At 38.7% G+C, this 27,410-nt stretch overlaps 1 protein-coding gene across 2 annotated transcripts in view; it reads right to left on the bottom strand.

The window, feature by feature from the left end:
- Positions 1–27,410, bottom strand: part of il1rapl2 (interleukin 1 receptor accessory protein-like 2) — a 208,709-nt gene that overhangs the window by 149,440 nt on the left and 31,859 nt on the right. The gene's annotated exons all lie outside the window — the stretch shown is intronic.

The raw sequence follows: 27,410 nt of genomic DNA, 5'->3' as shown, positions 1-27,410 counted from the left end.
TTGTGTTAAACTTTTCAAAAGACTACCAGCACTGCTGCCTGCAATGAGCCACATCTACCCTCAACATTCCTTCCACAACAGTGATCATACTAAAATCTAGCAGCTTGGCTCAGTGGTCGTCTCCCAACCCGGTTGGGGGGTTCGATCCCCTGCCCTTGAGCAAGACACTGAACCCCCAGTTGCTCCTGACGGTATGTCATAAGAAGGTGAATGAGGAAGCAGTTTGAAGTGCTTTGAGTACTTAAGGTAGAAAAGCGCAATACAAGTACAGCCCATTTACCTTTTTTTTTTTTAAATAGAAAGTGAGACTTTTATTTTCTAATTTACTGTAGGCGTGATTCACATGCCTTCTGTAAGCCCACCTGCTCCCCTTGGAATTCATAAGAAACAAATTTATCTGCATGGCAGCTTGTGTCAAGATATAAAAAAGAAAATAAAAGCGTCAGTGTTTGTATTTTTTGCGATGAAAAAGGGATCATGCAGGATTGTCATCAGACACGCTGAGTTTTATGCAAGTCGGGAAAAAATATTTAATCAAAGAAAATGGCGACAATTATTTGCATACGACTTTCATGCTCCGATTTGCTCATGATCTAAGCTGCTGCTTGAGTTGAGACCCGTCGAGGAAACATATTGATATGCATCATTTCAGTGAATGTTTGGATCAAAATCAAACTGCCTTTTAAAGGTGAATCAGCACAAATGTGTGTTTAAATGTTCACAGACTATAATAAAGGGATTAAACTGAATTTATCCATCTCCGATAAAACAGAAGTGAAGACACCAAATGGAGAAAAAGAAATGGAAAGACAACAAATGGAGTAAAACATGTGAATAGTGAGTGAACTGTCAGGGCTACCCTTAGATGTGTTGTTTTAGCATTTAGCATATAAAGCCCATAAATTAGTTCAATATCTCTATGTGGAGTACAAACTCTCGCAAAAAAAAAAAAAAACGACCAACTAAAATGCTCTAAAAATCAACAACAAAAAACACAGCAGTTTTAACACATTAAGAAGTTAAGACTTGTTCTCTACTGATAGACAACCTTATGCAACTTCATGTAATACAATAAAAAGATAATGTTTAACCAAAATAAAATTGTGGTTAAATTATAAACAGTTATATCTGATACGGTCCAATAAATTAAGTACGTAAAAGTAAATTGCAGTATTACTACTACTATTACGATCATAATGATTATTATGAATAAACATGCATTAATATCAATATCAATGATAATTAATGCGGTAGAAGCCTTTGCATTGACTCCACATTGGAGTGTACGCAAAATGAGTCGGAACTCACACCCTGAACCAATCGTGATTTTGCGTATACTCTGAACTTGAGAGCCAATATTTTTGTAAGAGTTTTTTTTTTTACAGTTCTTGTAAACATACAGGGATAGGGCCCAAGGTTACACATTTTATGTTGTGATATTTGGCTCGTCCCATTAGGAGTATCACCAGCGAGTTACTTGCTTTTTTCTGCATCAGGTTTTAAGACAAATGCCTTCATTAAGTTATTACTTATCTCGTCTTGGGACCAGTCTTGGGACCAGTCCTGGAGAGCTCCGTTGACTGAATGTCGAGTCACTGGTAAAGATAGCAGCTTATACTAATACATCAGTGCCAACTGGATCATTTAATTGACAAATAAATCAATACACAAGCCTTCAAAACCCTTCCCCATCTCAACTTTGCATTTTCCATCTTAATGCACCATTTACTTGGTGGAAATAATTCCTCTGTCTGATGGAGCAACTCTGACTGACATGGAGGTAAAGAGGGGTCATCAGCTCCAATCTTTCTATCTCTATCTGTGAAGCTTGCCAAGCATGCTGTTGGAATACAAGAAGACATTTCACAGGTGAATTCACACTTAAACAAGGGCACAGAGGGAGGCTCCAGAGCCATGATGAAGGGAGGGGAGATTTAAACGAATGGCAAAGCATTTCTACAAACAATTGCTGTCTCTCTTTCTGACTGCATGTCAAGCTGAGAATCTCCCAGGCAGTTACTCTCTGGTTCTACATGGCTGCCTTCCAATTGGAATACCATTACACATGGTCAAAGGCACACACACACACACGCACACACACACACACGAGTGGATACTCATATGCCACACACATCTGCAATGAAACGAATGGATCAATCACATACAGCAAACCCACAAATAGAAAAGGAGAGAATCATCTTTTTCCATCTCTGGTCACTTTTTTGACTGCTCTGTCTGTTGTCGGCTGCATCTGTGTGTTTTTATTCTCACCCGCTTTTTTTACATCTCGGACACGTGTCACATGAGACAGGTTCGGCATGATTTGTAACAGCTGGCATACACACGTTGGAGTTGGGTTGATTTGTTATGTGCTCTGACCCACTGTCTTTGATTTGTGACCCTCTCTGTCGGCACCGTCTCGTCGCTGTTGCACGTTTTGATTTGTTACACTCTCCCACCAGAAGGTTGAGAGGAGTCAGGCAGACCGCAGACGCCCGACCGATGTCCTTCAGTAAGTGAACAACTGTCTCTGGTGTAAAGATGATTTCTTAAGCGCAATAGAACTAAATGAATGAGAACTTCCAGAACATTTGCATATTACATTTCAACAGCCGACATTTGGATGACAAACTAACATTGGTCGCTGTCATACCCCAGCCCATACACTGGATTTACTCTCCTTATAAAAGACAATGGCTGCTAAATGCCATATCTCTCTGTGATTGAATGTCCCTGTGGGTAGCATGCACATGTGCAGGCTGTTTATTGTCCATTACAGCCATTCAAACACACAAGAAAATGAAAATGCCAATCTCACCATCTTGCTTTCAGTTTTCTTCGAACTCACTCGAACAGTAAACACGACGACATATTTTTTCTTGCTGGTCGCTTTATTACTGCTCTTCATTTATCAGGGGCACTTATTCAATATGACCTTTGATGAAAGACAGTGGCGAGCTAGAGAGGAGGAAAGGGCAGCAGTCTGGAAATGGATGGATAGGAGAGTCTGCGGACTTGTGTATGCATTAAAACGTATCATCTGCAAATATATTCAAATGTTTCCCACTTTTCCAAATTATCATGCGCATCAATAAAATATACATGACTTCTTTGAGGATTTTAGCTTATATGCAAATTTGTCATTGAAGTAAGACTAAATGTATTATAAAGGCAGAGCTTTCCATTGCAAGCTTGGCAATGGTAAGAAAACGAGTAACATCTGTATTGAATTCAATCATATAACCACATCCCAACAAACTGAACTGGTTGACATTCAGTCGCAAGGCATGCATAGACAAACAACCTTTCACACTCTCAACGGACAATTTGGAGTGGTCAATCGGCCTACCGTACATGTTTTTGGAATGTGAAATTAAACAAAATTCAAACCTGATCATTACTTTTACGCTGCATTTTCATATGGATTGTATTGTTAACAAAAATATCTTATTACCTCATTCATGCAAAAATCTAACAAAACAATTAAAATGACCTCTTCCTCATCACCTTTCTACTACCCCTTTTCAAACCGCAATGTTCTACTAAACATTTTCTACACCATATCTGGTCAAGTATTATACTTTGATACTGTACTTATACTTTAGTAGAGAGGGAGCGATATAGAGCCATTAATCACTCAAGTTTAAAATATTTAACAATGCATTTCTGTTTTTCTTTTAGTTTCTTTTGAGACCATTGGGCACTATAAGACTGAATCAAGCCTTAAATAATTAAAAGGCTTTTATTACCAAAAGTCAATGTTTGGGGCAAATTTTATTACTTTTCTCAGGCAAGCACAATGCATATAGACTTTCAGATGAACGTGCACGTGTGTGTACATGTGTGTGTGCGAAGGATATGTACATGGCTAATTAGGAGGTGTGTATAGAGGGCAAGATGCAGGGAAAAGTATAGAATAAAATGCAGAGAGGGAGCAAGATGGGGAGATAATTGGTGCACCTGTCTCTGAGAAAAGACAGTTCTATTTGTGACCCCACACAAACGCAAGATACTGTGACTGATTCAATGGACATGTAGTTTAAAATTAACACTGTGACATGTAGCGTGCGTGTGTGTGTGTCGGCATTCGAAAGAGAAAATGTCCCCAAAGGCCTTCATCAGAAAGTTGAGAATGTGTAAGGTCTAATATGACAGTTGAAATCCCACTTTAGCTTGGGTAATTGTGTGTATACAGCTTGAACTGAATGACACTGTGACTATGTTTACATGCAGTTTATAACTCTTTTGAAAAGTGAATACTGGCAGTATTCGGGTTTTTAAAGTCTGTGTGAAAACACACAGAAACCGCACAAAAATCCAAATGTGTCCTAATCTGGTTTTTCATTTTTTCAAAAGTGGTTCAACAGATTATCCTTAAATATTACCAAAACCATCTTTATGGTTTTTAGTTGTAGGAATATTGACATGGAGGCAACAATCAGTGTGCAGTGTCTTTAAGAAAATACATTTATTACATTTATATAAAGCTTATCACCAACTTTTACCAAATAGTTTGCAAAGCAGTTTCAAAACGAAATGTGTACAAATTAAGCGGAAACTATTTTTTTTTAACCAGAACATAGAACAAAACAAAAAGAAAAGTGTGTTTTATGCCAAGGGTTCAGTTTGTGGAACAGTCGTGATTATTAAAAAAAAAAAAAACACAGTCCATTTATATATATATATATATATATACAATACATATGTAAAAGCGCAATTACTAAAAAAAAAAATCATTTTACAATGTTACATACCAGTAAAAATATAGATTATAGTTGAATTAAGGGTTTGAAATTATTTTGTTGTGTATTGTTTGTTACATATGTTTGTGAACGAGCCTTGACTGAAATTGTCATTTATTTCGTGTTGATAATTTCATTTTTTTATAGAATAAAATACAAATAATTAAATGTAATGAGATTAGCTCAATCTCAAACCATAACACACAACCCACATCATTAAGGCATTAAGGCGCACTTGTATTGTTCCTACAATACAAAAAGATATACCTCATCTTGCTCGCTTCACCATGAAAAACAACCAGTTGACTTAGATGCACAATGGATGCATCATACATAAAATGCAGCGATCCATGCACGTTTGATATTTGTATGAAACAGTGGTGGGAAAAAAGAGAAAGATTTCCTCTCATGGTACTGGATAAGAAAATGTACATGTATGTGCTTTGTGTATTTGTGTGGGAGTTATATTCACAAAACGACTTTTGCACCCGCTGAGTGATAGATAGATGTGAGGCCTCTGCTAAGATCCACCAGGCTCCTAGCCAACTTTTTTTCCGTTCACCATCCACGCACACACACTCGCACGCACATTCATGCACGTGCACACACAAGTACGTACGTACGTTTGGCACTTACCGGGAAGGAAGTTAGCATCATCTTCTTCATGCTTGTTGCTAAACTTGCTTGACACTTACTCATATACATACACCCACTTTTTGAACAGCCAAGCCCTAGAATGAGCAATAACAGGAGGCTCGGATTTTGTCTTCCAGTGACACAAAAAAAAAAACCTCCAAATTGTGTTTACGTGTTATGTTTTCCTATTGTAGTTTGGCCCTTCAAGATGTGTAGAACACAAGCAGAATAGTTAGATGCTGATGTCAACGTCAGCAGACTGCTTTGTTTTAATCTTGACTTTAAAAAATAATTGCTCTGGTTACTTGGATTTTACAAACCGTAAACAGTTGAAACATGTCTTTTGTAACTTGCCTTTATTTGTTGTCATTCGATTTTATTTTTATTTATATTTGACACTGACAAGAAGTATTAACTTTCACTCTTTACACATCTTTCAGGTTGTATACCAAGCAGTAAAATCGACATTTATGCTAATTAATTTAAGCTTATTAATTAAGATGAGATGTCATTTCTACTCTCACAACAAGCCATTCTATACATACAGTATTTTGATTCCAAAGGTAGATTTGAATGTAATATCAGTACATCGTTAAAGGTCTTCAATTTTATTTCCTCAAGTGGTTGCATGAATTAAAAGCATTTGGATCCACATACATTTTTTAGAGTAGTCCATTAATTAGTATCTGGAATCTTATCACCTTATTTCATGTTACCACTGAACAAAATGAAATTGAATAAACAAAACTTTTTTTGTGCGTGGCTATTGTATAATATTCTCAGCAGCAGCAGTATCATTATTTTACTTTTTGTCACTGCATGCTTTGTTTTTAATCATTGTTCTGCGTTACACGTTCTTTTATATGCTAGGGACATAAATATACTCATGCGGATCGCACATGACAGATAAGCATGGGATTACATTTGACACAAATATTTGGGAAAAAATGAGAACATGCATATTTAAACACCTGATGTCTTTGTGAATTCTCACAAACATCAAACGTGCAACTGCTCAAGGTCATTGATTGCTGCACTATATGTTCAAGAAAGGGACATTCAAAGCTGTATAGAAAAACACACTCACACTTTGCTAAGTTAAAATGATTACATTTGCTCTATCGTAAAATATTAACATATATTAGGTACGGGGAAATATCCTGGCTTTGTTGACGTTGAAATTTTCATTGCCATCATTACTACAACAAGCGCATGATTTCATTTAGGCGTTATGATCCTGATTAGTGCTTTCCACCTCTCATTTAAAAGCCAGATGTGCGTTAAACTATTCATCCTCCCAGATCTCCCCCAAGTGGATGTTGTCACCATAATTAGATTACCTAAATTCCTCCCGCTGCTCTAGTTCTAATTGCTATGGTAGCTAAAAAGCCAAGACAAAGATGCTGTCACTGAAATATTAAAGACACAGTTTGTCACTTTGGGGCAATTCAAATTAGGGATTGTACCATTTGTCTTGAGAAAAGTCATTACAGAAAGAACAGGTACGATTGATATTTTAATGTAGTTTAATGTAAACTAGCCTACAATATACTTATTTCAGGAATCCCGGTGAAAAATGTTGCTGTTTATATAGTTAGCATTGAAATGATTTTATGCTCTTATACTTAATGTTTTTTTTTCACAGACTCGGACTAAAATCTAATTGTGAGAAGGAAGTTTTCAAATTTTACTGGAATCGCAGCACGTCATCTCAATCGATTGACTACTCCAAAATGCCTGTAGGTGTGGTTGTGAATGTGAACGGTTGTTTGTCTATCTGTGGCTGGCAACCAGTTCAGGGTGTCTCCCGCCTACAACCCGAAGTCAGCTGGGATAATCTCCAGCACACCAGCGACTCTTGTGAGGAAGAGCAGTTCAGAAAATGGACGGGTGGATGTTTTGAGTCCTTATTGCAAGGTGTTCAAAATGCAGAGTATGGCGCAGATTTAGAATATCACTGCCATAATGGACCGGTAGACATCAAAATGGCTGTTAGTACTTCACACAGATTGAAGGTTAAGTGCCATGAAAACGTAATGCCCCACTTAGTGAATTATTTATTTATTTATTATTGGCAAATGTGTCACACTTTAATGTTTATGACACACAAGCAAATTGTACTACCACAAAGAGAGAGCCCAAGTAAAAGTAAAGGCCTTTTTTGCACTTAGCCCCACAACGTCCTCGCTGTTGCAGATAATTCGTTTTTCCATCTTCTAGTTTGGTGAATTATGACAGCCATGTATTTACAATCTTACATGGCCTTATAAAAAAAAAAAAATCATTTGAACAGCAACACAACACAATGAACATTGCTGTGTTCCAATGTGCACATTTGGGTGTAGAAGGCAGCACCTGATTGCTGGCAAAAAGCATGTTGCAGAGTCTGACTCAACAGCTTGTCCCTTTTGTATTGAGCAGCGAGTTTTCATAGGAGCGCTCAAGTTTCATTTTGTGCCAAACATCAGTAGGACATACGTAGGTTGCCGTGACATTGAGTCGCACAACTTGCAGCATGAGATTTGAGGCAAGGAGAGAAAAAGGAGAAAGAGGAAAGAAAAAAAGAGAATGAGCACAAAATCCATCTTTTTGTATCGTTTCCCTCCACTCGACACACCCAACGAGGGGTCAGGGGTCGTTGCAATGAAAAGATGGTGTTCCATGCTGTGCAATCTCTACACAGTTTAACTTTTTAGAAAGTGTGTGTCCTACCTTGGAAATAACCCAGCATTTGATGAAAATATCATCAAGTCTTTATTCAAAGATGTTAGTGGCATAGTGCTAGTCTGGGCCGGCACTGCTTTTCCAGGAACTGGACTACATGCTCTAGTTAATGGAAACGATTAGAAGAAGAAGTCTTTCAGGAAATCCTAGACAAAAACCTCCAATCATCATTACTTCCCCTCAAGCTCAAGAGCTCTTCAGTTAATGCAGTCAAACAATGACCTGAAACATAACAGCAAGGCTACCGTACGTCTGAATGGCTAAAAAATACACAAAATAAAGGTATGACCTAATGGCACACCATGCTAAAAAATCTTTTAATATGACAGAGTTAAAATAATTCGAGAAAGATGAGTGGGTCATATGAAATTATCGCGGAAGCTTAATTTCAGCCTTCAGATGGCAATCCACACGGGTTTGGCTTTTTTCCCTTGTCCTTTACAAAAATCCATTGTATATTCACTTGACTTATTTTGTAATGTATTCAAATTGGTGTGATGACCTGAATCTTTTAAATGTGATAAAAATCTAAAATCAGGAAAAGGGCAAAATGCCTTTCACTGCACTAAAAAGCTACACATGTCATGTCATGTTATTTCTAATCATGCTTCATCTAGTGAAATGAAAACTGAAATGAAGTGTTGTTAATGAACAGGTAACATTTTTGGATGAGATTGAACTCAATTTTATAAAAATGATACAAAAAAAACATCAGTCTTAGAAGGTAAACTGATGAGGCAATTACGTTGCCTGGCTTGAAGCGATTGTATTGTTTACTGCTTGTTTAGCTACCCTGAGTGACCAATAAAACACATACAACTATATTTTGGCATTTGGCCATGACAATCTCTCGAGTGACAGCAAAAATGACTTATGTTCAGGAAAGGTCTCCTTGTCAAAACATGCATTTTGCTACTCACACAGTGAGGTTTATGGCTGGTGAGGCACTGATATTAGGACCAAAATGAAACATTTAGGAGCCAAATAGACTTGCATATTTGCCTTTAAATTACCAGCCATATATTCTGAATATTATTCCACATGTGGTTGATGCTCTGTCTCACCAGACTCTTTTGACCGTATATCCCTGCCCTCACACCACTGTTATAGCCTCTAACTCATTAAGTAGCAATATCTAATTAGGACTTTAAAGTGCTCTGAGTAATAAACAAGAAAAGTAAGGAGAATATGTGAAATATAGTCCGAACTCTAATTGTTGTTTAATATTCTAGTGAATATTCTAACTTAGCTCATGTTGACATTTAATTTTAATAACAAATATATGACTTGTTGAAGAGAATGCTATCATAGTCCAATCAGCCATGTTATACGGTACAATGACCGAGGGGGGGGGAATTATTTTTTTCGTCTTTTGCCACTGACTTGACTTCACTCACGGGAGACCGTGCATCACCTCCCTTATCGTTTGTGTCTGCTGGCCTCATAACTCCCCCAATGTCTGCCACTACATCCGCCTCCAGTTTGAAAGTCTAATTGAGCCTCAGGGATACACAAGCTAAACTGATGTAGTGGATGATGGGCTTAGCCTTTCAAGCAGACTTAGACTTCAGTACAATCAGTACATTACATAAATGTATCATTTCAAATGCATTTATACAGTCAATAAATTTTGTACCACTCTCGATGAATGGGGTGGAGCAATTACATACAAGCCCTTGAAAACTTTCAGATTGATTTAACCACTAATTCCTCAATATTCCACACGATGTTCACAAGGTCCCCGTGTATTTTTTTCTTTCTTTCTGTGGTCAACCGAAGCGGAAAGTTTATGCATGCCCTTCGAGGTGCTGCCTGGTGATGATGGCGCTGTTTTCCCTGTTTTCAAATCGGAGTGATTTGTTTATTTTCTGCAAGGTGGTCATACTTGGCTAACACATGACATGTTGATATCAAGGAATTTGTGTTTCTGTGTTTTGCGTTCCATGCTGAGCAGTGTCAAACTATACGGTTGAACTTTTTGGAAGGTATGGTGTCCATTGCATGTGACACGAAAATAACCCAGCATTTGATGAAAATAACATGCCTATGCAATATTCAAAGATGTTCGTGGCAGACAGGTGGCCTGGCTTGCTTTGCCTCTTCAGGATCTGGACAACATGCTTATGGAACTGCCAGAAAATCCTAGATGTGAATGTCCAGCCATCATTCCTTACCCTTGAGCTCAGAACAATGAGCTGCAGCATAATGACAAGTATGTGTCTGATTACGTCCATATGTCTGATTTGCTCTCAAAAAAGTTTCTGAGTGGCCGAGTCAAACTTGAGACTGGAATCCAATTGAGATGCTATGGTATGACCTTAACGCAGTTCATGCACAAAAACCCTTCAATATGATGGAGTTAAAAAGGAGTGGGTCAAATCAAATTACCGTGGATGCTTGATTTTCGTTATTGGCACCAAGGGTAGCACAACCAGTTATTAAATTCAGCCGGCAATTACTTTTTAACGTAGGGTCAGACAAGGTTAGGATTTTTATTCCTTTCATAAATGAAATGATTTGGCTTGACTTGTTTTTCGATATACCATATTAAAACTGGTGTGATGATTGGAAACATTTCAGTGTGATAAATAATCCCCCCAATCAAAATTAGGATAATATCCACCACAGTCTGAGTTGAGGCAAATTTCTGTACGAGTGCAGTTGTATACAGCTATAAATCAAGATCTCAGGAATTATTTTCCGTCTCAGAAAGGTATTTGCCTTGTTTATATATGTGGATGGACATAGAGTTGCACAATATCATGAATAAACGAGATGGTTCTCAGAATTAGGCCACGACTTGTTTAAAGTAAGCAGCACAGCAACGCAAACTACAAACACATTCATGACAACATAGCGTATTTAGTTGATCGCACAGATTCTTTTGGAATGACGAACCCATAAAACTCAATTGTTGTGTCTTCGGGTTCTCTATCGTTCTCTACATTTTGTATTTTATTTTCACTTTTTGTCTTTACTTCATTCCCTCTTCAACAACTTAGCGAGGGAGAAATGTGACGTTAATGCTTTTTCTTTCGATGCACAAGATTCATAGATCAGTACAACACTTCACCGGGTGTCGCCACAACCTGAGGTTTTTTCAGAGAATGCGCCGATAAATGGTTGTACATGGTGTGCACAATTTAGCCTCGACTGAGCAGTTAACACCCAGGTTCCGTCTCTTTCGTCAATCTTTTCCTCTATTTCCCCTCACCATTTTTAACACCTTTGTCCATTCTCTCCCTCTTTCTGCTTCTGCAAGCATTTGTTATTTACTGAGGTGGACACATTCTCTGGCAGCCAAAAGGACAATTTCTCACTCACTTTCTCTGTCTGTCTCAACTTGGAGGTCAGAGTCCTACTTGCCACCAGCAGAGGTGGCTTTTGAAAAACACACAATGCTTTAATGACAAAGGGAGTGTACATATTGATAGAAAATAAGATAGTACTGAGCTTGGCTACATCACATTCATTCAAATACTCTCATTTTGTCGTGTTGGTGCGTTTGACTTGGCGACAGAGGATAAAATCGCTATTTTAATGGTTTCATGTACCTGAGTGGCAGTGCTGTCACACAGCTCATTGCATTTCTTTGATGTTTCAGAGATTTCTTAGAGTTGCTTAGAATTGTCTCAATGTCCAAACCCATTTTGATACCACAGTATGACATTCAATTTAACAGCAACAAGCAACAGTCACATTCTTACTTTTATTGCTAGTGAAGTGAAACCATACAATGTACAAAGATTAAATCCAATAATGCTATACCCTGAACATGGTTCATGTTTTTCAGTCTAAAATGGGCTACATGTGCTTCTGTAATGGAATTGGAAGTTGTTCTGTCAGCAGCCCAACTGCCAAATCATATCTCATCTTGATTGTCCTTATAGATACAAGAGGCAATAGGTGGTGTGGGCAAAATGCTAATAGAAACCATGTACAGCTTGTTCTTGAAATAATCATTGGGCAATCACTGTGGTAGAACTCCCCCACAATCAGAGCCAACACACCACCAGGTGGTGCTTGGTTGACAACTCCACCCCTCTCTTCACCTGAGTGTCCAAGACATGACCAAAACTCAATCATCGAACTGCGGCCTAGACTGTGTTGATGTCAGGTGCACGCACGGACATGCTAGAACAATGTTTGTTACGACCATCCATAACTAATAGAGTTGACGTCGACAGATCACCCCTCCCTGTTTCTGACCAGGCGTGCCGGACCGTTCTTCCCAACCACACCCTTGCTGATATCGTGCCCTTTCTGATAAATCCAAAATGAAAGGATACCCTACTTTGGTGTATAGGCCCAAACAATCAGGACGTGTTCCCGCCACCCAAAAGCGGAATCCAACCTCAAGGACATTGGTACCAGCGTTGAAGTGAGTCCGACTATCAAGTTGAAACCTTTCGACCCAACACAATAGCTCAGACTGTTTACCTGCCAGAGAGGTGACAATCCATAGCGCTACCTTCTTTACCTAGGGATTGGACCGCAAACATTTCTGCCTTCAGCTGCCACTCAGTTCACACTGCACCCGACCTCCTTGGACCAATGTTACCCCTTTGGGCTTTACCCGGCCATATACAGAAGCCCCCCCAATTGGTTATGAGTTTCTGATCGGCAATATAGTAAGTACATCAGCACCAACCTAACCCCAACCTCACCCCACCCCTACGGTCCACCATCACCTTCAACAGCTGATTGCTGGTCGGTGAAAAATTTGCACCATCCTGAATGGGACCCTGGTGGAAAAACTTCATTTCCTTGGACCAGTATATTATTTGTTCAACAGTATTAATAACTAATGTGTTAGTTACTAATTATTCATTGCTTTCATTTATTATGCAACAGTGCAAGGTGAAAAGGTCATGGTTCAAACTAAACTACTCTAACAAATAAAATGTCTTTGAATTGACTTCAAAATGAAAAACAACATATTTGACAAATTTCAAACGTGCTTTTTTTAAGCATTTTTCTTTAAGTAAAATATTGAATGCAATAAATGTCGACCTTTTTTGATGATATTCACACACTCAATCACAAACATTTTATTTGTTTTTAGTATGAAGGTGCCTGAGGCCAGGTCAGGCAAAGCCATTATGTTCTGCATGTTCTCTTTTAAACTAGCACAACTATCTGAAACATAACTGCAGTAATGACCCTTTCAATTATGCATGTGTTACGAGACGATTTGGCAGCCTGACACAAACAACTAAGAGAGAAATGATATGCTAATTAAAGGAAATGCATTTATTCAAGGTTATTCATAACACATTGCTGTTTTTCAGCCTATTAAAAGCGGAATACGGAAAGAGAACGATAAATGATGAATACATTTGAGTCACAGGTTTTCCATTGCTGGATTCAAGTTAGTATATTAACGTTTTTTTTTAGAGGAATATTTTATTGCTATTTGATGTTAAATACCAAAGGGCACGATAACAGGCAGATGGACTCACATTTCAGAATGAAAGCTCTTCTGAAAATCAATTAGACTGTGGGGCATAACCTATTAAGTATACATTTTTATTCACTACTGCGCCTTCTTTTAAATGAACACACAATAACAGAGGTCAGTCTTGTAGCTTTCTAACCTGCAGCTATTTTCAGTATTAAATTAACTCTAAAAATGTAGAAGGAAAAGCTTGTACTACGGCATGTACCCAATTACACTGTGTATTTCTGTGTGTAGATTCTCTTAGTAGACGTCTAAATAAATGCCCACTGCAAAAGAGAAGCTCAGCCATCTGTTTTTACAACTTTCTTTAAATCTTACATCTGATTTCCTTCCTAAATTCGGCTTTCTACTTGTTTTCCATCTACTAAAGGAAACAATTCAAAAACATGATCCAGCCAAAATTTGACAGCGCAAGTAAAAATTGACAATTTTATCTTGGGGTGGTTTAACATCACGAAAAAGAGTAAATGCCGTTATGCAAATATGGTATTCTAAATAAGCGTGCATATCTGTCTGTCACACATTTCATGCTACAAATGCAAAGCCAAAAAGTTGTTTCAGTCAGTCAGAAGAAGAAAACTGTTTTTTCCCTGAATGAAACAGTCATGGTGTATTTTATTTTGGTTGTAAATCAAGACATTTTTACCTTTCTGATATAACGGCTCATTATTTCAAAAGTCTGACAGCTCTTGGTAATTGCTCGCTGAAAAGTCACAAGACTTGTTCTTCAGCCCATTATACGCACAGGAATAGATCTATAATTACAGTACAGTAGAGACTAATTGTGTATCTCAAGATAGCATAGATAGAGGCGGCTCGGTGATGCACTGTTTAGCACGTCTGCCTCACAGTTAGGCGGGTGCCGGTTCGATTCCACCTCTCACCTTTAAAATGAGATTTAAAGTGAGATTTCTCACGTTAAAGTCAGACTTCTGACTAAAGTGAGAATTCCCACTTTCTGCCTTTGAAGTCAGAATTCTGACTTTATTCTCAGAATTCCCAACTTAAAGTCAGAATTCTGACAATATAGTTATAATCCTGTCACCCCCTTTTATTCTTCTTCTTCAATGGCCCCAATCCTCTTCCGTACTCTTCTGTACCAATGGCACCCGTGTGATGAGAATAGAAAAAAACTCACCAGCATATAACTCTCACCACAGTTTGTCCCTAGTTATTAAAAAAAAATCTGACTGAATCTCAAATTTATGGATATAACATAAAGGAAAACCTTTTTTCCCAATGGCACCTGTGTGACGAGGTTATAGTCCTCAAAGTTATGTGCCAAACTTTGCTAAGAACAAAATCATCAATTTGGGGGGTTGAAACAGTTTGAGGCTACTTTAGGGGTCATTCAAAATGAGGGAATGAAGTGATACTTTATATATGACTGTATTATTAAAAATGTCTATGCGAGTGTGTAGTTTAAGCCCCCCCCCAATCTACTCCCTTCTGTGGGTCACTAGTTATTAACCCCAAGACAGTCACCTTGACACACTGTCTCCTAACACGCACAAAAAACGGAGCCAGTGCGTACACACACATACTTTTCCATCTTTGTCAGAGCTCTGTGACCCGGCACATTGCATGAATTGAAAACCATCAATCCGAACATGGATCAAAAATTAGATTATGCCTCATTGTAAGAGTAGCCGTTTTGTTTGATTGAGCCACTAAAAGTATGGTTTATAGGTTATCAAAACAAAAGTGAGGGGATGTAATGGTCCACAAAACTGCATTGTGATAAGTTTCAGACAGATATCGAGGTGGATTTAGGATTAAGTGAATAATTGAATCAGCTTCTATAGAAATGAGTGTTGTAGCGATACTTGCCTTCAAATTTCTCTCTACTCACAGTGCGGCCTGGATTGGGTGCCTGACCCCCCCCCCAGTCTTGGCACACACTTTAAGACATTCGAACCCCCGACCAGCAGAAGTCATTCAATATACCGAATGCATTGATCAACCATTAAAAACTCAGAAACCGCATGCATATGCAATTTTGAGAAGAGGGTTAGGGAAACCCTGTGTTTCATTTTTGTGATCCATATCTGATTATGTTCTGCATTTGACTTCCCTAGGTTAATCTATTGGAACATCAGTTATATCTCATAATTACAATTTCCAATGTTTTTATCGATTTACTTTTTTGCATACGGGCTGACATTGGCTCATAAAGCCGGTTCAGCCTATCCATGAGCGGGAGGTGGATTTGTTTTCTTGAGTTTATGAGACGAAGCCACTTCTTTTCTCTCTTCTTCCTGGAACTTCCCTCCTAGAAGCTTTCTCATCTGCTCTGCACTTCCTCAGGTTGTTTTACGACCTCACCGATAGGGTGGTGGAGGGGCTGAGGTCTCGTGCCTCTGTCCGCTGAAGAGCACGTGGGCGCGGCTGGACTCAGCATGAGACTCGGCTGGCACGAGCCTCTGCTTTTGTCTGGTTGTGCAAGAACTGTGGATCATGTCTGCGTTTCTACGGAAACCGTAAAAACGGCTTGCACCAGAAAAAAACAAGCACCAGAATCCAAGACCCAAGCAGGGGCGGATATTGCCACAGTTTAGTACAGCAGGACGGACAACTGCTAAAGAGCTCCCATCCTGACCATGTGCTCTGTCAAACCAGCCTTTTTCAATTTTCCATTTTTATTCTTACCATTTTCCCTCAATGATGCTGCCAACCTTCATCCTACGTGGCCCTGATTATTAGACAACCCCCTCTTTTTCAAGACTCAAGTTTGAAATAACCTGGCCGATCTTCAACCCACTTTTCTCCAGATTGTCGCTACGTTTCTCCATTTTCTGTTATCACTTCTCTTATTTTATTTTCTTCCTTGCCGCTATTTTTTATTTTTCTTCTTCATGCTACCGCTATTTTTATTTTTCTTCTTCGTGACAGGGGTTCACTTTGGCCTGGGGAGTTAGGTTCAGCATTCACTTTAAAGATATCTGGCGCCATCTAGTGTTGTGAATGGGTATAATGTCTAGACCCCGAATGTAAGACGACCCCCACTTTTTCAGTCTTATTTCAATGCAAAAAACACTGTCTTATAGTCGGACCAATACGGTAAACGTAAATAAAGCCAATGCATTTGCAGTGCGTGTGTGTGTGTGTGTGTGGGGGGGGGGGGTCTTTGGATCTGAGAACTGTTTTCAGTTTTTCGTTGTTTAAGCCTTCTTAAACTATAAAGAGAAAAACAATATGTTGCCCCTAGTGGCGGTTCATTGTGCTGCTGGCAGTAGATTTCCGCCATCATTAACTAAATAATTATTTAACTAACTAATTAATAATTATTTAATTAAGTTGATCCTTAATTACACCATATTCCTTACAGTGCAATTTGAAGAACTAAGGATGGATTAATCTGAATCTGTTGCTTCTCTAGATATAATGACTTTAGAAAATGATTGCACACAGCAGATGGGCGAATGTTTAGCCAACATGAGCTAACAATTCAGCTGTTAACTCTATTCTAATAAAAATGTACCTTGCTTACTAACCATCCCTCCACCACTTTGGTTAATTTATGCAACACAACATGTTTAGTATGTGACGTAAAGGAAAGAGTGTTCTTTCCTCTACTACCTTCTTCCCTCCGTACACTCCCTCTCAACCTAATCGATACCGACTAATAGCTCTGGAGGGTTTCAGACTATTAATTTCCCTGAAGTATCTAATTAAGTTAATCAAAACCACCTCCATTTTGTGGAAGTCTTAACAGCTGACAACAAACTGTTGTAGCTACAATTTGTTTACTAGCTTTTATGTTGAGCAAGGTTGAGACTAGTCGGCTACGGAATCTTTGATTTTTTTTGCTTATTTCTATTCACTAATAAGTGCATACGTACTAAAAGCAGCAGACATTCTAATAGATTTTTCCCGCTTGCTATCAATTTAAACATTTAACTCAAAATTCCACAGTGGCACTTTGAAAATGTTTTCCAATTTTTCCACATCCCTGTCTGGCAGTATTACTGTATTGATTATTGTAGCTTCAGCTCTCTATATATTTGTAGAATGACAGGTTATCGATATCCCACACCACTAGTGCTCAAGGTTTTGCTGCATGACTGCACATTTGAAGTTATATCACAAATTGCTGCGTTACTGGTCACTTTAAATGGTACGACAATTAACTGCATCATCTGCACAACCGTCGTGTTGTAATTACCACAATACTAGTCACTTTAGTTTTGCTTGATGACTCTCCATTTGCACAGTTGTCATTGTACTAGAGCACTACTTTGTCATAAATGACAACTGTACTTACGTGTCACGTCTGTGTCATAGTTGCTTGTTACTGCAATTCTAGTGCAGCTCATACTACCGGAGAAAAAATCCTTGTGTGTTTGTTACATGCTTGGCCAATAAAGCCAATTCAGATTCCGACTCGCTCGTTCTGCTGGGAGACTTCAACGCTTCAAACTGGTTGTTTATGCCGCAGTAGCATTGTTAAATAACAGATTCATATCAGATTTCAATCCACATTCAGAAGGTACCTGAAAATGTCTAACGCAGATTTGATTATCAATAGTGCTCACTTAAGACTTGCAGTCTGTCTGCACTTCATATTTTAAATGTAGGTTTAAACATAAGAGCAGAGAAGCTCAAAAAGGGGATAAGAGAAGTAGTTCCCAGTCTATTAAAATGTAATTAGAGAAAACCTCATTACACAGGCAGACAAGAGTCCAACTGAGCCATGGGGGATGGAGAAATAAACAGCTTTCTGCTTTCTAGTTTATCATTCATCCTTAAAGTAAATGATCAGTTTATGTCAAGTAAACACAAAGCAGGAGGGGAATCCAATTGCTGCAAGTATGTGATGATAATTATATTGGAGTATGTTTAGGCACCAAAAGACATAATTGTCTTGGATTCAGTTCCGAACGAGGGTGGATTGAACATCATAATTCTTTCCAGTCAATCAGTCTTTTCCCACAGATCTGGGTACAAGTTACTCACGCTTTTCTGCCAAGCAGCTCAGAATCAGCGGCTGAGATGATTTCCAACTTTCGGTGCATTGATTTAGTGAGGATATTACACGCAATTGTCTGCATACTAATTTGCTCATTTTGCATCATGATTCATAAGACGACAAAAGCACAAAGAAAAACACAGATTTTTTTTCACAGTGTTTCACAAGTTCTGCATAGTATTACTATTAATACAAAGACAAAAGCATTGTTTTGTATTGCATGAGCTGTGTTAGTGCCCTATATTGCCTAACATGGGTGAATACTGGTTCACTACAATTCATAAGCAGCTGTGTTTTCACCACCTCACACAACATGTTGCATACTTTGGCACGTACCCTGCATGTGTGTATTTTTGTCAACGTGGATGTGGAAATGTGTGTGTGCGTGCGTGCGTGCGTGCGTGCGTGCGCGCGTGCGTGCGTGCGCATGTGTGTGTGTGTGTTTTGTGCATGGCCCTAAGCAGGGAAGAAGTGGTTCAAAGAGCACCGGAAACCTTGATGAAGGAGGTGTGTAATTGGAACTGAAAACCAATAACTGGCTGGTGGTGGAAAGACAGATTCACAAGGAGAATAGGCCAGAAGAAGTTGAATACACACACACACACACACACACGCACACACGCTCACACACTCATAAAAGTAAACAAAACTCAAGTTGATAGTAATTAAACAATGTAATAAATATATTTACACAACAAATTAAATATTTTGTTCAATACTATACAGCACATAATGTGATGTGGATGTCTATCTAATAATTGAAAAATCCATTGCAGTCATCTGTAACATCATCATCATCATCTTGAATAAATGCAAGCAAAAACAATGTATGTTCCACTTCCTGGAGTAGAGGTCTACGCACAACAGTAAACAGTAAATGCAAATCAAATGGCTGAAGCAACAGCCTTGGATACGCAATCTGAACTCTCTCATCTCCTTACGCGGGTTTTAATGAACGGAAGCAACGTTTACTGAAGTCATTTTAGGCAGGGTACAAATATAAAGACAACTAGGCCAAATTTGACTTTTTACCATTTGATAAATGAAAACAAATGCCTTATTATCGGATGTCCCTGAAAGATTACCTTAATATGATTACCCTGTGTTGTGGGCTGTGTCAAGAGGGATTTTTCACCCCAATATGCTCACAAAACAGTCTAGGCTGACAATTGCAAATGTTAAATCTATTCAATATTTTTACATGCTAATTCCTTATGTCTTATGACACCTTGCCGTCTTTCATTGGTCATTCATGGTAAGACAGAGATTGTTTGGTGTAATGACTTGTGACCAATCACAATGTTGCAGAATCCAGAATTTATACTCTTTGAGGAGAACTCCGTTAAACCACAAAGATGAAAATAAACTACTAAAGTTATTCAATAGGATAGTGAATTGGTAATCCTATGCACATTCATCCAACCATTTGAACACTATGTTGAACTCATACATTGTGAATTACATCCATTTGCCAAACACTTGAGCAAATGGTCCATGGTTTCTCATGCATGGAAACAATGGCGATGAGCGGTTTGCATCAGCACCCCAACACTTTAACAGAATATAATATGGATTCATTTACATTCAGGGTCTAAGGCTAAGGATCTGTAATAGACAGTGATGGTATGTATTATTGGTCTGCTGCTTTTCATTATGCCGTTAATGATTTTCTGTCAAGTTCAATTGTAAATGAAGGAGGCACAAAAGTGTGTGTGAGGGGCGGGATGGGGTGGGGTGGTGTTCAAGAGTGGAAAGGCAGGAGACAGGAAACTCCTAGTGCAACATCACACCAGACTCTAAGGATGTGCATCTCCATCACTCAGGCCACGTGACATGCATCACAATGCACAGCCAACTGATATGCACCAGATTGCAGCCTGCCTGATGGTCTAGATAATTAGTTATCGACAAAATATCTGACACAAAATAAAAAGGTCTTTCATATTTACATTCTTACAACCCATAAGAGAATGAGACAATACACAACACTGGTTAAGAAATTTTTGCTGCACTTTTCTAACTACAAATGCAAGTAAACTTCTATATATTACGTGTATATATATATATAAGCATATAATCTGCTCTTGTTCTTTCCCTAGCACATCAGGTTTTCATAATAATAAAGGTAATAATTCTAATAATAGTACATATAATATACTGTATTTATTGTAAATAAATAATAAGAATAAGAATACTAGTAATAATATGTAATGTAGTAATATATTTAATAAGTTTAGTTTCAATGGATTTTCTTCTGAAACGTCGGAGCTATAAATTACAAGACTTGGTAAAATCCATATTACGCAAGCTGTTATAGGTCAAACGTAAAAACAACAAGATAAAAATGAGAGTATTGCAAAAGAAAGGCATGTGCTAGAAGAAAGTAGACATTTTTTAAATAATCAAAAATACATTTAGGGACAGAATGCTATCTCTGATTTAAAAACTGCTATTGAACTGTGTTATTGAATATTAGGGGTGTAACAAAAAACAATTTCAATTAGAAAACTGCTGTATTATACTGAACCAAGCCAAATCATTGCATTTTAACATGTACTGTCCTTGAATCTTATGACACCCCATGTATCAAGATCCGTATCAATTCCTCTTTTTGCAGTTTGACAGATGAACACCAGATAGGGATAAATGACTTGGAACATAAATATAAGTGGAGTTATGCAGTAGATTGATGCTGATTGTTTAATGTAACTTCATCAGTTATTTAGCAACTGCCATGGAGAAGGGACAATGTCAACATGGTGGACGGCTAACATAAGAATATGGCACAATGTACAGTTCTGCATTGATTTCAATAACCGGGGTGTATCATTCAGCCTAATTATAGTGCCTATAACCAGCCAGTGCATAGACACACATCTGGTACCATTATTCACTGGTAATTATATTGTCAATACACAGCAATGTGGCTCCATATTGCCCCCCCTCTTTAACAAGTAGGCAAACACTATTCTGTAATTGCCCTTCAGTCAAATACTTTCAAACTTCTTTGCATCCCTTACACACATACATAGTCCCACTTGTGCATTGGTCCATTCAGTCTGCCTGCAGCGAATATCTGCAACATGCTTACACCATCCTCTTGTATGCTCTATTTCTGGTTTCTCTCCCGTGCCCCCCCCCCCCCCCCCCCCCCCCCACACACACACACACACACACAGTCAAATACTTGGGAATGGGTTCATCAGTGTCACATCACACTCACTCTTTTTAAGCTCCTCCCTATAATTTCTCTCTATCCGATCCCAGGAGCTTTGTAAATTGAAAGCCATTTACTCTTCCCTATCTCCAACTCACTCTGAGATTCTCTCTTACTTAACCTTAACCTCTTGCCTAAAATCAATTGAATTCTTCCTCTGTCTTCTTTTCAACGGTCTTTTCTTTATTTCTTTTAGCATTTTTTTAATACATTTTGATAAATTTGGGCAAAGTTACTGAATAACACAAATATATCTTATCTTTGCTCATCCCATAAGATTTCATCAACGCATCCAACCATTACCTCAGCTGATTATCTTCACAAGGGTTGCAAGTGTGCTGGAGCTTATCCCTGCTACCTGTGTATGAAAGGCAGGGTACACCCCAAACAACTTTGAATGTTCAATCAACCTACCATGCGTGTTTTTAGAATGTGGGAGGAAACTGGCATACACGTAGAAACACAACATGTAAATTCCACACAGAACATGGCTTCATAAATGAATGAATGAATAAATAAATAAATGAATTTCAAGTATTTTAAAGATGTTGGTGCCAGACATATGAATGATTGCTGACCCATGAAAGAGGAGGGCAGAGCACCCACAGCAGGATAGCGATCACCTGGAACAGTGTAAGCTTGACTCCCTCTGTCTCATGACATACAAGAGCACCATCCTAGTTCTGTCATGTTTGGCAGCAAAGTGCAGAGTTCGGGTGCACAAAACTCTACTATGCTTGACATTGATGGCTCAGACAGAAAAAGGGAATTTAATTCTATTTTAGATAAGCAATACCATCATTAATACATTGGCTAACATGGTTTGCTTAGTGGTGCCAGTTTAACGCGTTGTTCATTTTTTTTAATCGCGCAAATAAAGCTCATTTTGGCCTAATAAAATGTGTACTCTATTCATGTACTGTTGCCATAGAAAAACTACAACACTTCACCAAATCTTGCAAGAGGAGAAATAAACACCCAGCACGCCACACTGTTGACACTAGTCTTGGCTTGTTGTGCAGAAATTTCATCGATTCGTAAAAATAAAAGCATCATGGCGAGTGGTCTGTTCATTATTTCTTGAGAAATCAGAAACAGGGTTAATACGGTGAATCAAGACCATTATATTGCTGCTAAGCTCAAAACAAACTTTAAAAATGGTTTGTTGAACTATAGGCTGAGTCGTTGTTTACATTTCACATGTATGTAATATTTTTTATATTGCCCAAATTTTTTATTCTTAGAATGGACTGTTGAGGGGCTGTTTGTGTAACTTTTTGGAAATTTAATCCAATTCAATAAAAAACATGCCTGCATAAGAAAATCAATCCTCTTCTTCCTGTTAAGGCTATCAAAATGTGCTAAAATAATGGCTCTGAAAAAAAATCTAGGTATTTTTTTTTTTATAATAACTAAAATGTGTGATTAACTATGAGTTAACAATACAAAAAAATTTGATTAATCGTGATTGAATATTTTAATCGCTTGACAACACTAATCATATTTGAACACACATCTCGAGCTGCCTCATGTTCTCTGCTGCTTCTGTTCTGCTCCAGAACAGGTCTTCTCTGTCTGCTCTTTTGGCTTAGCCTAAGTTAAATTACCAGTTGTACAGCGCAATCCTGACACAGTGCAGAACTTAATTACACACTAGCTGACAGAAAGGGCTATATGTTAGTGTTGTATTTTCTTTGTTTCTCTTTTTCCAGCTACTCCAACACTAAAGCCATATCTTTTCTAACATTTCTTTTCTATTACTTCTCTGATTAGAGGCAGCCAAGAGGCTAAAATCACTTATTCCACATGGTGGCTATATGCTTATTATAGGTGTTGGGGTATGGAAGGGACGCCGGTTACCTGTAGCTACATATAAAGGCCTATTTTTTACCAGCGTGGGATTCAACTGGAGCCTATCCCAGCTGACATCGGGCAAAAGGCAGACTACACCCTGAACTGGTCGCCAGCCCGCCGCAGGGCACATATAGAGACGAATTGACAGCTGCACCCGCATGCACACGATCGCTGAGCAAGAATCAATCACACGCTGCCTGCACACAGGACAGGTGAGTGTACCCCATCACCATTAACAACCATAGACACAGGTGCATATTTTGAAGCAGTTTTATGTTATTTCACAATTTAAAACAGCTCCCAGGTATCTCGATGAATTGCCTGGCATGCTTAAATAAAAATACAAAATTGTGCCGTTTATACTGTTCCTAGCTTTGTGAAAACATTAAAGACTGTTGCTGTGTTACAAGTTTTCCCAGTAGAGGGCGGACTCAACTGTTACCTTCATTGTGATGATGTTTGAGAGTGAATCAAGTGTTTTTGTGGGTCAGTAAAAAAAAGAAAAAGAAATGTTAAATTAAGTTATTTAGCCACGACGCAGCAATGGAGGATGAAAAATCTGATTTGTGTTTGTGTGCGCTTGCGTCTACGTGTGTGCATGTGTGCTTGTGAAGCGGAATCCCTCGGTGTACAGAGTCAACGCCATGTCAGCTTTTATCAATATTTGAATGCAGAACAAGAGAAGGGATGAATCTTTAATCTGACCTTGGAACTCGACGCAGACATGGAGACAAGTGAAAAAGTGACACAGTGGCAGGAAGTGAGAGGAACAAAGTGTTTTGAGAAGTGATGTACGATCTTGCCGCGAAGAGACGAGGGGTTTTGACTGTATCAGGCATCAGAAATTGAAGTCATGTTTCTCACAGTTAAAGAATGACAAAAATAAAGAATCATCATACATCTTGGAAATAAGAATTGCTTTATCTTCATCGATGTAACACAAACACACATATCTGCTTGCACAGTAGCTGGTTAGTAAATGAGCCTTTGCTAATGTTTCTTTTAGTTCTTTAGTAAGCTAAAAAACACCCACTTCACACAAACAGCCTGTCATCTTTGGCTTAGAGATGCAACAAATGTGCAGTGTGTGGCGGCTGGTGGCTGAGCACCCTCCCTTAAGCACACACACATGCACAGTTTTGTGTGAGTAGAACTGCTATGATATGACAGACTATCCTGCTGTCCTTGCCATTTTGAACATCTATTTTTGTATTATATATTTTTTATTTAATACACAAATACAATGTTAAACTTTTTAGAGAGGTGGAGTGATGACCATTTAAGATTTTTGTGCAGCTCATGATAAAGGTGGACTGGACTGACAGCCAGATGATTCTGACAGGTGGTAAAAATAAATACTATGCATGGTACCGGCTGGCACATGTCACTATTACTATTTCTAAGACTTGCTGGCTGTTTGCAGTCATTCTAGTTAATGGATGAATTTATTTCTCCCGCCTGTCCTTGCTGGAATCAAGATAAGAGTCTTATCTTATCTCTCTTCACCTTCTCAAATAATCTATTGCTTTTGTGTAGAGTGATGAAACTGTTAAGGTGTGGCCTTGACCAGAACAAGGGAGTTTGTGGCAACGATGAAGAGATGATGGAGGTTTAGCTAGTAAGTTGCTGGGGATTGCTACAGATGGACACAATGAAACTATTCAAACTGACAATAAAGGCACATCTTGCAATAAAAATGTATCTGTAATTCGAAAACACAGTGCTGCCGGTGAGTATTTTTTGTGTGAAGTCTGCATTTGAGAATAATGTCTGTATGCAATTCAGGCATTATTTTCAGTAGCAACATTCCAGACTTGCACCTGTTCAACTTAGCACCGTCAGTGGAAATGATCTAATTGCAAAAACAGCTTTCGTGCCATGCAAATATGGTCGATTGGCACCTTTAGATGCCAAGAGAGGTTTCCACCACAACAACAGAAAAGTAGATAATGTCAAGAAAGAACCGGTCATCTGTCTTGAAGAAACAGTTTGGATTTGGTTTCAATTACTCCCATCCAGCCATTCATTTTCTTAAGTGCTTGTCCAAATTAGTGTTGCTGGTGAGCTGGAACCTATAGCTGATTTTGGGTGAGAAGCGCGGTACTCACTACACACCGGACTGGAATTAATCACAACTGGACTATGGATGTTTTTGACTCATCTGAGAAGCCTCCATCAGTAAATATAATTGGGATTGGCAATGATAAGACCTCATCGTGATAACAAAAAGCTTCTGTGTCCCATTGCAAATACAGCGTGACAAACTACAAATACAAACAAGTCTGTTGGATATTTTGATCATATACGGTGCAGCCGTATCGTCTTCCAAAAGTCTCTCCTCCTCACCACCATCTCTGGCCTCCACACCTTTTATTTCTTATCACGGCGTGTCGCTTTTTGGCTGCAATGGTTGCTGTGTCGCAGCAGAGCGGAGAAACTGGCACGAGGAAATTGTAGTTCCTGTCCACATGCTGTCCAGTTAAAAACTCACAACCACCGAGCGAGAGGAGATCTCACACTCTATCTTCGGCTGCATGTAGCAGTCGCCCACATAAATGTTCGCTTGGCTCTGCTCTGAACGCGTAATTGCTTTGTCCACACCTCTCCCACATACACAAATATTCAAAAGAGCACACACACGGAAGCATGCTGCGCCAGTACATACTCCACAGCTCCACACCCCTGGTGCTAACATACATTATGTTGTATCTTACTGAACGCAAACAAAATCATGAAGAACACAGATTGACAATACCAATCCTGTCTGTCCCTCCAGCACACCACCAACACAGTCGATTCATTTAGTGTTGGAGCCCGACAAAAGCGCACAAATGGTAAAGGTGAAGAAAAGAACAAGTCAGCCACACACAGCATGTCACTGTGGCAGAGTTGAAGGTCCAGCGCACTGCAGCATTTTGCAACATGTTTCTAAAACAGGACAGAAACATCAACTCAGCCTTTCCTTTTTGTGTCCTTATTACATCATCATGTCCCTGCCAGAGGCTCAATTAAGATACTGACTTTGACCCCTTACACAATTGTTAAAAGGAAGCAGGGGAAAAGAGCACTTTGCAAGCTGAAATGGTGAAAGCTTGAAAATCTGTCAAAAACTCCAATGCATCTACATGTATGTCCTGAGCGGTTTGTCCATATGTGCCTCTCTGGCTGGGAAACAGCTTTGGAGAATAACGAGGCCATAAGCCTCAGCATTATACATCACCTGTGGATCTAATGGGATACAACACAAGAGCTACGTCATACTAAATGTTACCTTTACAAAAACAATTATCCTCAGTTGAGAATGATACTATTACATGCTTTTTAGCACTTTAATTCGACATAAAGAAAAACTATTTGGTAGACAAATTGCTGTGGATCTTATTTAATTGTGTAGACCACAATGAATTTTTTGGTAAGTGTCAAAATTTTCAGAAAATTTGCAATTCTCAGTTGAGTGTAATTATAGTTCTACTGTGCGTGTGTGTGTGTATGTGTGTGTGTGTGTCTGCGTGCGTGCGTGCGTGCGTGCGTGCGTGCGTGCGTGCGTGCGATCATAGAGCACTGTGTTTAACAAGCACAATTGTTTCAAAGGATTACATTATAGGAAAATCAATTTAAACTAGATTGATTTAATTGCATGGCCAGCATTTCCAAAATTATTGAATCATTTTTTGTGCTTTCATCATTTTCCAAGGCTCAGCGGGGGTGTACAATAGAACGACTGCTATAATTATACAGCAAAGCATCCTACCAGTCAAATATGCTAGCACTAAGTAGGGGAGTTAAAAAAAAAGAATCAGAATTCAA

The sequence above is a fragment of the Syngnathus floridae genome, chromosome 1 (genome assembly GCF_059516105.1).
Source record: "Syngnathus floridae isolate MCC-2025c chromosome 1, RoL_Sflo_1.0, whole genome shotgun sequence".
NCBI lineage: Eukaryota > Metazoa > Chordata > Actinopteri > Syngnathiformes > Syngnathidae > Syngnathus > Syngnathus floridae.
The sequence above is the reverse complement of the archived record's forward strand: the minus strand, read 5'-3'. Positions and strand labels throughout refer to the sequence as shown.